Below are 15903 nucleotides of genomic sequence, written 5' to 3'. Positions count from 1 at the left end.
AGTCAAGTAATTAACAGTAAAAATGAGCAGAAAGGGGGATACTAGTTGAATGAATACAAACTTTACCTTTACCTTCTGGAGTTTGTTCAAGTGTCGATGATACTTGCTTCGAACACCCTGGTTGCGGGCCTGGAATGATGGAAATAGGTACTACCAAGTAAGACAGTTTTGAAATTAACAATTATGAACAGAGATGTGATTGAGTCTTTAGGGTATTATGATGTGGCTCGGTGAATGGAGGTAAATCGTAATAAAACAGTGGTGTTTACATGATGTGACCGTTATTTATTGACAATAAAAAAATGAGAAAAATACAAAGATAAAAAGGATGGCAGCGGAGTTACCTGTTGACGAGGCTTGGGCAGTCGATGGTGGCACGTCTAAACCAAACGAGGGTTGAGCACTGAATGACCGAAATACCCTTCAGTAATATCCCAGATAAACGTCTCGGGGTTGCCGCCAGCTATTCGGTGTCGGGTTCCAATTGGCACCCCGCCCGTATTCAACATCTGGGATTATATTTCTGGGTATTTTGTAGACCGTTATTCCACGATGTAAAATTCGACATGCCTCAATTCGCTACAAGTCCTTCAATTTACCTTCGATATAATTTTGATTTTGATCCACTTCAATTTGTACATGTTCTGGGCTCGTGATATTATTTTCACCATAACTAAATTGTTCATAAGTACTTAAAGGAAGGTTTAAATGTATCACACAAATATCTCACATGGTAACGATAATAAATTATGCCTCATGTTTAACCAACCAGTTTAGGATTTTAAAAGTTTTCTACTCACTTCTTAAGGATCGCTTTTTTAACGGAAAACGATGATGCATTTCATCACTATCTGTGCATCCGGACACACAACACTTCATAGATCGGGAATACATTTCAACTACGGACTTCTACCTAGTAATAAAATAAAATAATAATTTAGTCTATAAACGTTATAAAAAGCTGACCACACTGTTCTCTACATAGGGCACGTTAAAAATGGGGTGCAAAATAAACAAACCATAGAACGAAATGAACGAATCAGATTCCGTCGCGGCTCTTAGCAGTTTCATGTTGGACGTGGCGAAACATTTCGCCAAAATTTCCATAAATTTCCATATATTCGCAAAATTTTACCAAAACACCCACCTACGAAACTTCCTGCCCTACTCGTATTTAACATAATAGTTAGGGGAGCATAATTGCCAACGCCTCCGACCGTTTTAATTTGGTAATATTAGGTACGTCTGTGTTTCTATCCGGTAGTTTCCAGAACAGTTTCAAATTTAAAAAATTAAAATAATATTTTTAAATTTTCAAACAAATTCCGGTACATTGTTACTATTTGATTGTTAAGCTATATGTAATAGTACAGGGAAAGAATGTAATTGACCTTATTCTTGGGTTTGCTATAAATAATCTTGTTCGTTGATTGAAACATATTGCCTTGTCTTACCTTTCGGACCAATAAACTAGTATTGTGGTCGAATAAAGGCCTTCTATTTATCCTGTCAAGTGTGTGTGTTTAGAATATAACGAACATTTCAAATACTATAACATTTGTGCTGAGGTTGTAATAGTGAGTTAAATAAGAATTATTCTATTAACATAAGTGGTGACAGTGATAAAATAGCCAATGGACCATCCCCGTTAAAATGGTAAAATCAGACTGTGTAGGAACTTTGCTTATCGTCTAATCAGAACAGAAGCTAGAAATAACTGAATTAGCGAAAAAATGCTGTATGGCGTGATAAACCTCCTCATTTGATGCTTCTAGTGCACAAGCTGTGCCGTCAACTATGATGTCAAAATTTGTTTGTCAAAAATCTAAACTACAAATTGTAAGTGATAACATTATAATTGTTAAGACAAGTGAATCTATCAAATTCCGGTACATTGTTACTATTTGAATGTCAAGCTATATATAATAGTACAGGTAAAGAATGTAATTGACCTTATTCTTGGGTTTGCTATAAATAATCTCCCAGTTAACTTGCCTATAATGCAACCACTCTCTGATACGGTGTCAATGTCCTGTAAGAAATACTTTTATTTCTTGATAAATAAAATACAAATATTCAACAAACATTATAATGGTCACAATCTTGATAATATACTAGGGGTTGCAACGGTGATTACAATAACAATCGTATATCAACTACGTCAGCAAGATCTTCTTCGAGAGACTCCAAGAACCTATATGAATTCCGGTCAAGGCGTCGTCCGTTGTATCCGAAAAATGTACATCTCAGCATTCCCATCGTTCCGACCCGTTACCACGTCCGCCTCGATTAGCGAATGAGTCATTAGGTGCCCTCTATGTAATTGGTCAACAATGCCGATCTATATTTTCTTACGGTCCATCTCTTAGTGACTATGGAAAATTTCACTTGATTCATTTACCACAACGACCTATTTTGATGCACTGTATGCAGCATCATTGAAAAATTCTGGGAATATATGAAAAGTTAATTTAAGTTAATAAAAGCACCAGCCTTCTTTCTGTTCTGTCATCATTGTAATGTCATCCATTTGTACTTAACCATTGCAAAAAGAATATTTGAAATATGTACATAATAATCCTTGTAATAACTAAATAAAAATAAACAAAAACCTTATCTGTGTTCCTTATTTATTTTTTGAAGTCGGATTAATTTTCTTGTTAAAAACATTATGTTTTTCTCTTTTTGGTGTTAGATATTTGCTCAACAAATTATGCAGTTATTATATTAAGTATTATAATGGGCATGTCAAGTAAAGTTGCAGTCTGTTTGAGGAAAAATATGAATAAAGGAACAATGATTGAAAATAAGAAATGCTTCAGGCACCGGGGTCCGCTACCTAACCTAACTGATTTGACAGGCATTAACCAAACTAGAACACCCACGAAAAGTCGTTGTTTCCACCGGGAATCGAACCCGCGACCTCCACCTGTGGTCTGAAGACTCTAATAACTAATCTCTACGGCTTCTCATATGATATGGTTAGTCTTTAAAAAGCAAACTGAACGAATTTGTACGGATAACTAATAAAGAATAATTAACTTAGATATTATAGACAAACATATGTGCATTTTCAATTTTTCGTTCCCTTTTCAAGACCATAGGAACCTTTTGAAGACCATAGGAATTTATTTAATAAACTCTGCTTTTTTTGGAATTCTGTTTGGTCAGCTGATTAAAGTCCTTGTTGATGTGGAACGCGTGTTTGGTGTTGATAAGGATTTGGTATAGGAATTTTGCGATTATACTACGGTGAATTTTTGAAAAGGGATGAGTGAAAAATTCCTTTTGAACCTTTGCACTAATGTATTTGAGTAATTCTGTATATGAGGCGCTCAAATTTTTTTCTCCGCTATTTCTAAATTTGTTCATCTCTTCATGGCCGATGTACTTAGACTACTTTAACCCGTCTAAATAAAGGAGTATGTCTTATAGAGAACCATAATTATTAGAGACAATTTGCTTTTTCTACACGTGGGAGGATACAGGATTCTCTGTGGATTATAACGGCCTGGGTTTTCTTTGGGTTGAATTGCAACTTCCAAAAGTTTAACCATTTAACCTCATTATTTAATTGTCCTACAAAAACTTCAATGTGAGAATATTTTTGTCTTCAGAGATATCGAGCTATGTATATCTTGATTGTGAATTCTTCACGCCATAAACAAAATCTAAAGGGCCGGCTTGGTTGGCACAGTGGTCAAGGGCGACAGGAAGGCCCTCTTACTGTTGCGATAGTAGCAGTTTCGAATCCTGCTGGGTAAATTTATGTTTTTGACTATTTATAATACGAAAAAGAAAATCTGTGACTGCGATCAGCCACGCCGGTAACCAAGCTGGGTAAGACCGGATTTCTTCTGAAATCATCTCTTGGACCGTGGGGAACAGATAAACACTATTTAGTAAAAAAGAGACGTTCAGTGTTGTACATACTATGTACATACATATGTAAAATGTTTTCTTGTCAACCCAATATAAACCCAAAAATATCTGAAAAATATGTAAAACATTATTTGAAAATGTCTATATTATGTTGTAGAGCCAGAGAGAATTACAAGAAGATAAATCAAATTGTAGATATATTAAGTTACTATGCTACAAAGGAGTGGAAGTTTGAGAACAGCAACGTGAAAACGCTATGGAAAGAAATGAGAAAGAGCGACCGGGAACTATTTGATTTTGATATTTGTGCTTTGAATTGGGACATGTACTTTTACACTTGTATCCGAGGTAAATCTTACCTAGACTGAAGTTCATTAATGATTGATGCTAGATAAATGATTATAAATATCGATTATATGACAGAAGAACTGAAAAAATCCAAATTAGAAGTTATTTTTGTTATTTCATTTCAACTCATATATATTTTTACATACTAATTACACCCAATTTTTCAATTATTTTGATATACCTTAAAATATTATTTGTTATATCAATTTATTTATGAATCATCATCTAAGTTAAAAAAAAATGGACAATTTGTATTATGATGTGATGGGAAATGATACAGTCATACTAGACCCAATAGTGATTCCTAACTAGTGCTCAAATATTTCAATATTTTAACGACAGATGACGCTGACTTCAAATTTTCCTATAATGTTTCGTCAGTATTATGTTTCGAATAAAATATAAATATAAAATTTAATACTATAATATTTCTATTTCCTTATAAGAACAATATATATAAATCTAGTAATACTTGTTAAAAAGCTCGTAACACCTAATAACATTTCTAACCTTACTAGCTAAAGAATTTCAGCCTTCCTTCTATTGAGTGTTTTCATTTGTCTTCATCAGATTGCCTATTTTTATCCAAGCACAGTCTGTGATAGGCCACATGAGAACAAAAGTGGTCTGGGGATTAAAATACGGCCTAATATCGGTAATATTCACTATATCACAGGAATTGAGATGAAGGAATTCTTTCTTCAGGTCTTCAAGTCTGAATAAAAACTGAAAATATGTCATTTCCCATTTGGTGGCCTTTATGAACTTGTTTTTCAACTACAAACAGTCGCCTTTGAAATAGAATACCGGGGCATACCTTTCGCCGTTTCTCACCACGAAAAGTACCAAATTATCTACATTAATCTGCAGGAATCCACAGCAATCTTCATGTATGTCATTACATATATTATTAATCAAAACGAACATGATCCTGGTGTAGAATTTCAGAAAATTATACGTCTGCAGAAAGTCTTCCATCAATATTTTTCTATCTTTGCCTTCTACGAATAAAAGCTTCCCAGATGAACCGTCACAATGTTTAAAATTGATCTCATTAAATAAAAAAGCTTCGTATTCGCTAAGGGGATAACAATTTACTCGAAGGCTCTGACAAACTTCTGGTGAATATTTGTTCATCGTGGAGAAAATTCTCTCATTTATAATTCGAACGGAGACATATAACAATAACAAAAATTCATCACCAGCCACTTGATTTTACATCAAATTAGTATTGTTGTTATAAAGGTGATTTTATTCATTTCTATATTCTATTAACAAATTTTATTGCGAATATTTTAGGAGCTTGAGTTTATATTTTGAAGGACCCATTGGACACTATTCCACAAGGAATAAGAAAATTCTATAAGTTAATGATTATTTATTATTTAATATTATGTGTATGTTGGTGTGTTATATTATATAGTGCTTTGTTAATTTTAAAATATTTCGTTATAAACATATGTTAATTTTTGCGTTTGTTTTAATAGTTTTGATACATATAACTCAGCCCAAATATTTAACCATTCTTAATTATAACCTTTTTTTTCTTAATAATAATCCTTATTGTATATGATATTTCTCTTTATTTATCACTATTTACCTTTTATGCCATGTTATATTACTATAATCAAAATACCAGTATATAAAAGAAAAAATAAACGTACAAATGAACAAAAATAAGCCATTGTTGTTATATCATCAATGTTTTTGATATACCGATTATTTTGATTTTGTTTTCAAATTATATATTTGTAAGTAATTTGTAATCAGCTATATTCCTCGTTCAAACGAGTAGATGACAGTGGCGATGACGAATCTGTAGTTAATTTTAGATATGACTTACCAACAGCTGTTATCAAATGAGTCATCTACTTGAGGTTTTATAAATTGCAAGAATTCACAACTTGTTCAAAACCACCTCTAACTATCTCACTTAATGATAAATAAAATGCCATAGTTGATATTTCAACTCTGTAACTGAAAAAAGCCGAATAATTGAATCTAACCTGAAATCTAAACATAAACTCAGAGAAACATTAGGCTATATGGACATGCATCCGAGCAGGTTTTATGGACCACTATAATTTGTTCAAAAATAATAAGCAGTAATTAACATAGTACGTTTATTGATGAAAAAACAAATTTCACATAATAGAACAAAAAATTTTAATTTCTTATAAGAAAAATATTATTGAACTTAATACTAATTTAACAGCCTATAATAAGATTTGGAATGTTACTGACTAAAAATTTTTATTTATTTAACATTTCCATTCATTTGACTGCCTACACTCATCCAAGTGCAATCTACAACGGGCCATTTGGGAACGAAGCTTTCTTGATCAAAATATTGGCTAACATCCACAATATTCACTAAATCACAAGAACTTAGTTGAACATCTTCTTTCTCTAGGCCCTGAAGCCTAAACAAAAACCGCAAATAAGTTAACTCCCATTTGGTGACCTTCACGAACTTGTCTTTCAGCTGCCAGCAGGTTCCTTCGAAACAGAACATCGGTGAATATTTTTCGCCATTTCTTACCACAAAGGGTATAAATTTGTTTTCGTCAATTTGTAGAAATCCGCAGGAATCCTCGTTTATATCATTGTGCATGTTTTTACTTAAAGCGAACATAATTCTACCGCAGAATTTGAGAAAATCGTACATGTGCAGAAAGTCCTCCAACAACATCTTCGTATCTCTGCCTTCTATGAATAAAAGTTTTCCAAATTGACCATCGCAATGTTGCAAATTAATCTCATTAAATAAACACGCTTCCCATTTATTCAGAGGATCATAGTTTACTTGAAAACACTGGTGGACTTCTGGTGAAAACTTCGTAAAATTATTACACAACCTATGTTTTATAATTCTAACGGAGACATATTTTAAATCACCGACAATGATGTAAGGCAAATGCTGCAGGTCTATTGTGTGCCATCCAAATTTTACAACTGGAGAACATGGTGGTTCTTGCAATTCTGGTAACGTTTCGGTCTTACTCACTGCGTCTAGGACAACATGTCGGCTTAATTCGTTATCCATATTTTGTCGGTTCGCTGAGTTAATTGATGCCAATTTAACTACATAAACTTTTTTATTCGACATTTCACTTTTTACTTATATTATTTCAATTAACACTCTTCTTATATACTTAAAAAGTACACTACTCTTATAATCTCTACTTATATACTACCTTCTGTCACTGTCACTTCTGTCATTTCAATTGCGAATAATATATATCAAGTAATCTATGGAGAATGTTTTATGATACCATGGCAACTGTCAAATTGTTATAAGATTGTTGTTTTTAAATTAGTATTAGTTCTATATGCAATTTGTATGCTCTATTAACTTTAATATAAACAAATATATTATTACAGGCATATTAAGTATATGATTTTTTAGGTATAAGAGTTTATATTTTAAATTGTGTCGTTTTATATAGGACCTTTTTAATTTAAAAACATTTGAAGAAATTTGCGAGTGTTGCCTAAGTTTGCAATTGTGACATTACAAATAACTGAATGAACTAACCTAACTTCTATTTAATCTAGGGATATATTCTGAAAAATATGTTATTCTTTTTATAGTATAAATTAATCGTTGAATTTTAAATTGATCTAATTTAATATGTTTATGAGAGCAATAATTCGTTGAGATATACATTTATTTAGAGACATTGGTAATATTCTGCAGAAAATTTGTGCATGATTGAGAAAATCCTCTCACTTGTACCTAATTCGAAATGAAACGTGCTTCAGATCACTGATAGTGATGTAAAGGCTGCGGATATTCAATGGTGTGCCATTCGAATTTTAGAAATGAAGGTTTCTGAAGGAATGAAGAAGGCTGATGTTTCTTTCAATTCTGGCAAATATCATTGTTGCCTACTGATTTAGCCATACCGGCTTTGTTATTTAAACTATTATTTATTAACCATTTGAATTTTTATAGCTTATGATGCATTTGATTTATTTAGGGATAGAAATATACTTTTAATTCATTTCAAATTTAAAACTAAAATATATTATTTCAAGAACAAGATGTACTGAATTGGTTCCACCAAGGGAATAACGACTCTGCCATAGGGCTGCCGAAAAAATATTCATATTTTTCTATGTTCATGGTTTCATATCTTTGGTGATATCATGTTCATATATGATATCATCTAAATTAAGGATTTCAAGCAATCTAAGGAGCTTAGATAGGTTTTCCGAAGCGAACAAGTGATAAACCGTGAAGGGAACTTAAGTTCGGTTTTCGATGTGGTCCAACTGTGGTATACTCAGTATACCACAGTGTGACATATCTATAAAAAATTTGTTATGTTATCGACATAGCAAAATCGCTGAATAATTTAAGATATAGCTGAAAGAACTACTGACAGTATATTAAAAAATTTAGTTAGAGTTTGGGACACGAGATATTGTCTTGTCTCTTGATACACTACGGTACAACGTAAAACTTTGTTTGCTCTTATAGGAACATCTGGACTGAAGTTATAGTCAAGTAATTAACAGTACAAATGAGCAGAAAGGGGGATACTAGCTGAATGAATACAAACTTTACCATTACCTTCTGGAGTTTGTTCAAGTGTCGATGATACTTGCTTCGAACACCCTGGTTGCGGGCCTGGAATGATGAAAATAGGTACTACCAAGTAAGACAGTTTTGAAATTAATGGTAACAATTATAAACAGAAATGTGACTGAGTCCTTCAATTTACCTTCTATATAATTTTGATTTTGATCCACTTCCATTTGTACATGTTCTGGGCTCGTGGTATTATTTTCACCATCACTAAATTGTTCATAAGTACTTAAAGGAAGGTTTAAATGTATCACAAAAATGTCTCACGTGGTAACGATAATAAATTATGCCTCATGTTTAACCAACCAGTTTAGGATTTTGAAAGTTTTCTACTCATTTCTTAAGAATCGCTTTTTTAATGGAAAACAATGATGCATTTCCTCACTATCTATGCATCCGGGCACAAAACACCTCCTAGAACGGGAATGCATTTCAGCTACGGACTTGCACCTAGTAATAAAATAAAATAATAAATTAATCTATAAACGTTATAAAAAGCTGACCACACTGTTCTCTACGTAGGGATTCCGTCGCGGCTCTTAGCATAGCGAATAAAACAAGAAATGTGTTAAAGGTAGCGACATTTACATGTTGGACGTGGCGAAACATTACGCCAAAACTTAACGTTAGAATATAACGAACATTTCAAAGGCTATAACATTTGTGCTGAGGTTGTAATAGTGAGTTAAATAAGAATTACTTTATTAACATAAGTGGTGACAGTGATAAAATAGCCTCTGGACCATCCCCGTCAAAATGGTAAAATCAGACTGTGTAGGAACTTTGCTTATCGTCTAATCATAATAGAAGCTAGAAATAACTGAATTAGCGTAAAAATACTGTATGGCGTGGTAAACTTCCTCATCTGATGCTTCTAATGCACAAGCTGTGCCGTCAATCATGATGTCATAATTTGTTTGTCAAAAATCTAAACTACAAATTAGGGCTAAGAGATAACATTGTAATTGTTAAGGCAAGTCAATCTATCAAATTCCGGTACATTGTTACTATTTGAATGTCAAGCTATATATAATAGTAGAGGGAAAGAATGTAGTAGAGCTTATTCTTGAGTTAGCTATAAATAATCTCCGAGTTAACTTGCCTATAATGTAACCACTCTCTGATATGGTGTCAATGTCCTGTAAGAAATACTTCTATTTATTGGTAATTAAAATACAAATATTCAACGAACATTATAATGGTCACAATCTTGATAATATACTAGGGGTTGCAACGGTGATTACAATAACAATCGTATATCAACTACGTCAGTAAGATACTCTTCGAGAGACTCTAAGAAACTATATGATTTCCGGTCAAGGCGTCGTCCTTTGTATCCAAAAGTGTACATCTCAGCATTCCCATCGTTCGGACCCGTTACCACGTCCACCTCGATTAGCGAATGAGTCATTAGGTGCCCTCTATGTTATTGGTCAACAATGCCAATCTATATTTTCTTACGGTCCATCTCTTAGTGATTATGGAAAATTTCACTTGATTCATTTACCACAACGACATATTTTGATGCACTGTATTCAGAATCATTGAATAGGGACTATGTCTTTTTAATCTGAAGCGGCAGTAGAAATAAAAAATTATGGGAATATAAGAAATAGTTAATTTAAATTAAGAAAGAAAAGAATTTTAAGCAAGTTCAAAGCACCGTCCCTCATTCTTCCTGTTCTGTCGGAAATTAATTATCGGTTAAAAAATTTTAAGCTAAATAATACTAATTGTTCTACTATAGAACAAAAGAAATCTCCGTAAATTCCCTATTCCTACTCTGTTGTGTGATAACAAGACATAGCATTTCATTATAATGATGACAGTGGTGCAGAAACATCCTACAAACAACAAATTTCCGAGAAATCGACAGACATAAAGCTTATGATGCAGATCTTTTCAAGTCGAGGAACAAAGAGGGTATTCAATGTCGGCACCTGTGAACTTACAGGAGTTTTACGGGCGGCCCAATTGATATTTTTATATATTTGTTGTACATGATAAGGCTTTGCTCCAGGAATTAGATGTCGTCATAAACTGGAATGTGATCAGTAAAACCAACTTTAAAATATATAAAACTACTGATGGGTTGGAAATAAGGTATGACCTATTTATATTCCGAAAACTACGATAGATCTGAAGTATATTAATATAGATGATTAGTATTAATATAGATGGCGAAAAAATATAAAAAATGTTTTAAAAACGTCAAAATGTTCCTTTATTTCGTTTTCCTAAGATGTATTCGCAGCAGCTGTTGCATATGTGATGCGTATTGGGAAAATTCCATGAAGAGTGAAAAATATGTTGATATGCTTGAGATACTGATTATGAGGTTCTTTCGATCAAAAACAAGGGTTATACTCAAGTTCTGATCATAACGGATATAATTTTAAAAATGCTTTTGGCGTTATCTCGTAATAAACAAACAACTACAGACGCACTACTACACAGACATGACTACAGATAGACAATTTTCTACAAAATACTAAAAGGAATACAATATACCACGAACAGATATAACAGAGAGAGCAGCACAATTTACATTTGTAACTTTTCGCAATTTCCTGGAACATGAAATGTGAAATTACGTCTCATCGCTATTGGAATGCCCCAAAATACATTATCTGTTGGAACTTTTGATCCGCACAGTTTTCAGTTTACTGAAGATCTGCTTAAAAATTAAGAAGGAAAGATAATAATTTGAATTAAAATATCTACCGGGTGTTGTGTTGCTTCGTTTTAATTTGGATTTAAATGGATTGTTAGTTGGACTGCTTCGATTTTGAACATTACACAACAGTATGAAATGCATAATGTATATAATATATATAGTAACTAAGTAGTAACTATATATAATAACTATGTAGTTTAAATGTTTACATATTTGTGAATTAGTTAACAATAAATTATTTTGAATAGATTTCTATTATAAAATTGAGAATTATATTATTTTTATTACTCCAGTTATTTCAAATATAGTAAGAATATACATGGGATTGACACTTAGTTTAATAACTACAAGAAAATTTCATTTTAAATCAATAGCATAAAATACACCAGACGGTTGAACTTTATTTTAATATACAAACAATAGTATGAGCTCTCTTCTGTTATTACAGAAATTTGTTTTATGTTTTTAAATATTACGAATTCTTGACATTTATTTTTGATATAGGTGAATTTTACAGCAGATGAAATTTGTGCCATGATGGTCAAAAAACGAAACATCCGTAATATATCCGTCATAGCTCACGTAGATAACGGAAAATCATTTTTAACAGACTCCTTAGTAGCAAAAACTGTTATTATTGCTGGTGCCGAAGTTAGAGAAATACATTTTACAGACACCGGAAAAAATTAACAAGACAGATTTATAAGCATATTAAGAATATGTAGTCTTTTGAAATATTGAACGACGAAATTTACAAACCACTGAACTTATGTGATAATTTTGATTAGTGATTCTGAAGCTTTATCTCTTTAAAATAAAACTGGGTATTTGTTATATCAAAAATACCAACTTTTTTCATAAATAATATTGATTAACGCGAAAAAGAATAGAAAGTTTTCTTGATTAATTTGATTGGTTCCTCTGGGCACATAGATTTCCGTTCTGAAGTACCTACTGCCCTTCGTATAACTGATGGTGCTCTTGTAGTAGATTGTGTTTCGGATAAGTAAATTCCTAAATAATTATTTGTATAATAAATTAAATAATTATGTATGTATTTTTGGTGTTACTTCACTTTGTATTAATTTTACTAAAGAACATGCATAATGCAATTCAATGCAAATGCAATAACGCATATCTAAATATATATCTGTGGTAAAGACAATTTATTAAGAACTTCCGAATTACAGTAGGAAACATTGTAGTGTCTTTACAATCTTTTAATTAATCGTGTTGTCATATCCAACGGCCCCAGGCCATCATCGGTTAATGATTGGTGCTACTGATGCTGCTAATTCGCTATAAATTATGAATTAAGTTAGAAACAATTTTGTAATAATGAATTATTTGCAGGTGTGTGTACAACCGGAAACTATGTGACGTCAGGCTATCGACGAACGTATTAAGCCAATCTTGTTCATGAACAAGATGGACCGTACCCATTTGAAATTGCAGTTGGATGCTGAATAACTTTACCAAACTTTCTGACGATTAACAATCTATGGGCTTAGGAATATTTCAACCCAAAAACAGAACAATAATCACAAAAGATCGTTTTATATGTACATCTTGAATCCATCTACAAAATTTTTGACTTGATTATGAACTGCAAGTAAACATCTGTTTTATTATTTAAAAAAAATTCTTCCAGCACAATTAGGCCACTATACAGTTTACAAAATAACTTTTATGAAGTCATTAGGAAATAAATATATTGTTGGCAGTGCATTGGAAGAAAATTATTAGCCTAGGTATTAAACTCTTTCATGTTACCTCTATCTTTATATCCTATGGTGACAAGCTGTTATATCCAGAATGCATTATATATTTTTAGCTCTTGGGTGTAACTAAAATTTTTATTTTAGGAAAGAAGAATATTCTCTCTACACTGCGCATTAACTTGAAATATGAAGACAAGGATAAGGATGGAAAACAATTTAGTTGGACATGGTTACCTGCTTGTGGGCCTTTGCTTCAGATGATTGCCGTTCACTTACCATCCCCAGTAACTGCTTTGAAATACAGAATGGAAATGTTATACGAAAGTCCACATGATGATGAAGCCGCTCTTGGTATGTGTCACCTATATGGTTTTTAAAACGCGTTAAATTTTGGTATTTATTTGTACGTGACGATTTGTAATTTACAACTCTAGGCTGATTCCTATGATGATGTGTCTAAAATGGTACTCACTTCTAATAAAGGTATTTTCTACGATTTTGGTCCTGTTTTTTCCGGTAAAGTAGCCACCGGCATGAAGGCCCCTATCCTGGGACCTAACTATATGGCCTCAACAAAGAGGATTTACACGAGAAGACAATTCAGGGAGCCATCCTCATGATTGGTCGTTATATAGAGGCCATGGAATATGTCCCATCTGGAAATATTTGCACTTTGTTCGGTCTGGATCAATTTTTGGTTAAGCCCGATGCCATCGCCACATACACAAACAAGTAGAACTTGAATGTCAAGAAGTTTAGCTTATCTTCCGTAGTACGTGTAGCTGTGGAACAGAAGAATCCGACCGATTCAGAAAAACCTGTAGAAGGTACGCAAATGTTCGCTTTTATAGTGTGATTATCACTAAGTCGTCTTTACAATCTTTTAATTAATCGTGATGTCATCTCCTACCGCCCCAGGCCGACATTGGTTAATGATTGGTGCTACTGATGCTGCTAATTCGCTATAAATTATGGATAAAGTTAGAAACAATTTTGTAATAATGAATTATTTCAGGTGTGTGTACAAACGGAAATTATGTTACGTCAGGCTATCGACGAACGTATTAATATTATATCGAGAATGCATTATATATTTGGAGTTCTTGGGTGTAACTAAAATATTTATTTTAGGAAAGAATTATATGAAGCCCTTCTCTTCTCACTGCCAACTAACTTGAAATATGAAGACAAGGATAAGGATGGAAAACAATTTAGGCGGACATGGTTACCTGTTGGTGAGACTTTGCTTCAGATGATTGCCGTTCACTTACCATACTCAGTAACTGCTCTGAAATACAGAATGGAAATGTTATACGAAGGTCCACATGATCATGAAGCCGCTCTTGGTATGTGTCACCTATATGGATTTTTTAAACGTGTTAAATTTTAGTATTTATTTGTACATGATGATGTGTAGTTTACAACTCTAGGCTGACTCACTGTGAATGATTGGTATAAACTAAACAACAATTACCAATTATTATTATTATTTTTTTAATATTTGCAAATGACTATATTTTGTTTTTTGTTTTTAGGTATTAAGAACAGTGATCCTAACAGTCCTATGATGATGTGTCTAAAATGGTACTCACTTCTAATAAAGGTATTTTCTACGATTTTGGTCCTGTTTTTTCCGGTAAAGTAGCCACCTGTATGAAGGCCCCTATCCTGGGACCTAACTATATGGCCTCAACAAAGAGGATTTACACGAGAAGACAATTCAGGGAGCCATCCTCATGATTGGTCGTTATCTAGAAGCAATGGAAGATGTTCCATCTGGAAATATCTGTACTTTGTTCGGTGTGGATCAATTTTTGGTTAAGCCTGATACCATCACCACATTCACAAACATGCAGATCTTGAATTTCATGAAATTCGGCGTAACTCTCGTAGTACGTGTAGCTGTGGAACCCAAGAATCCGGCCGATTCACCAAAACCTGTAGAAGGTACGCAAATGTTCGCTTTTATTGTATTATTATTACTAAGGTTTGTGTCATTTGTCTTAAGGTTTGAAACGTCTGGCTAGGTCTGATCTTATGGTACAATGTGTCATTGAAGAATCTAGCGAAAACATCATTGCCGGTGACAGAGAGCTCCACTTAGAAATCTCTCTGAAGGCCTTGGAGGAGGATCGATCATGCGTGAATTCAAGTTACTTAATCCGGCCCAATAGTGCCCTTCGTGTAACTGATTATGCTCTTGTTGTAGTAGATTGTATTACAGATAAGTACATTTCTAAATAATTATTTGTATAATAAATTAAATAATTATGGAAGTATTTTTGGTGTTACTTCACTTTGTACTAATTTTACTAAACAAAAATTAAAATTTTAAATAATGCATATATAAATATATTACTGTAGTAAAGACAACTTATTAAGAATTTCCTAATTAAATTAGGAACCATCGAAAAAAGAATTTTGTAATATCTTTTCAATCTTTTAATTAATCGCGATGTCATCTCCAACCGCCCCAGGCCGACATTGGTTAATGATTGGTGCTACTGATGCTGCTAATTCGCTATAAATTATGAATAAAGTTAGAAACAATTTTGTAATAATGAATTATTTGCAGGGGTGTGTACAAACGGAAACTATGTTACGTCAGACTATCGACGAACGTATTAAGCTAATCTTGTTCATGAACAGTACCCATTTGAAATTGCAGTTGGATGCTGAAT

At 32.9% G+C, this 15903-nt stretch overlaps 1 pseudogene across 1 annotated transcript; it reads left to right on the top strand.

Annotated features, from left to right (window-relative positions):
- The first annotated feature begins 7048 nt into the window (after positions 1-7048).
- On the top strand, positions 7049-15501 carry LOC143205660 (translation elongation factor 2-like; annotated as a pseudogene). Its single transcript, XR_013007845.1, has 5 exons — positions 7049-8894; positions 12855-13113; positions 13367-14568; positions 14758-15169; positions 15231-15501. The product of XR_013007845.1 is annotated as a translation elongation factor 2-like (transcript).
- Positions 15502-15903: the final 402 nt, after the last annotated feature.

This window comes from Rhynchophorus ferrugineus, unplaced genomic scaffold (genome assembly GCF_030347505.1).
Source record: "Rhynchophorus ferrugineus isolate W39M unplaced genomic scaffold, kcgeb_rfMv2 rfM14, whole genome shotgun sequence".
Lineage (NCBI taxonomy): Eukaryota > Metazoa > Arthropoda > Insecta > Coleoptera > Curculionidae > Rhynchophorus > Rhynchophorus ferrugineus.
This window is presented reverse-complemented; position numbering and strand designations above follow the sequence as displayed.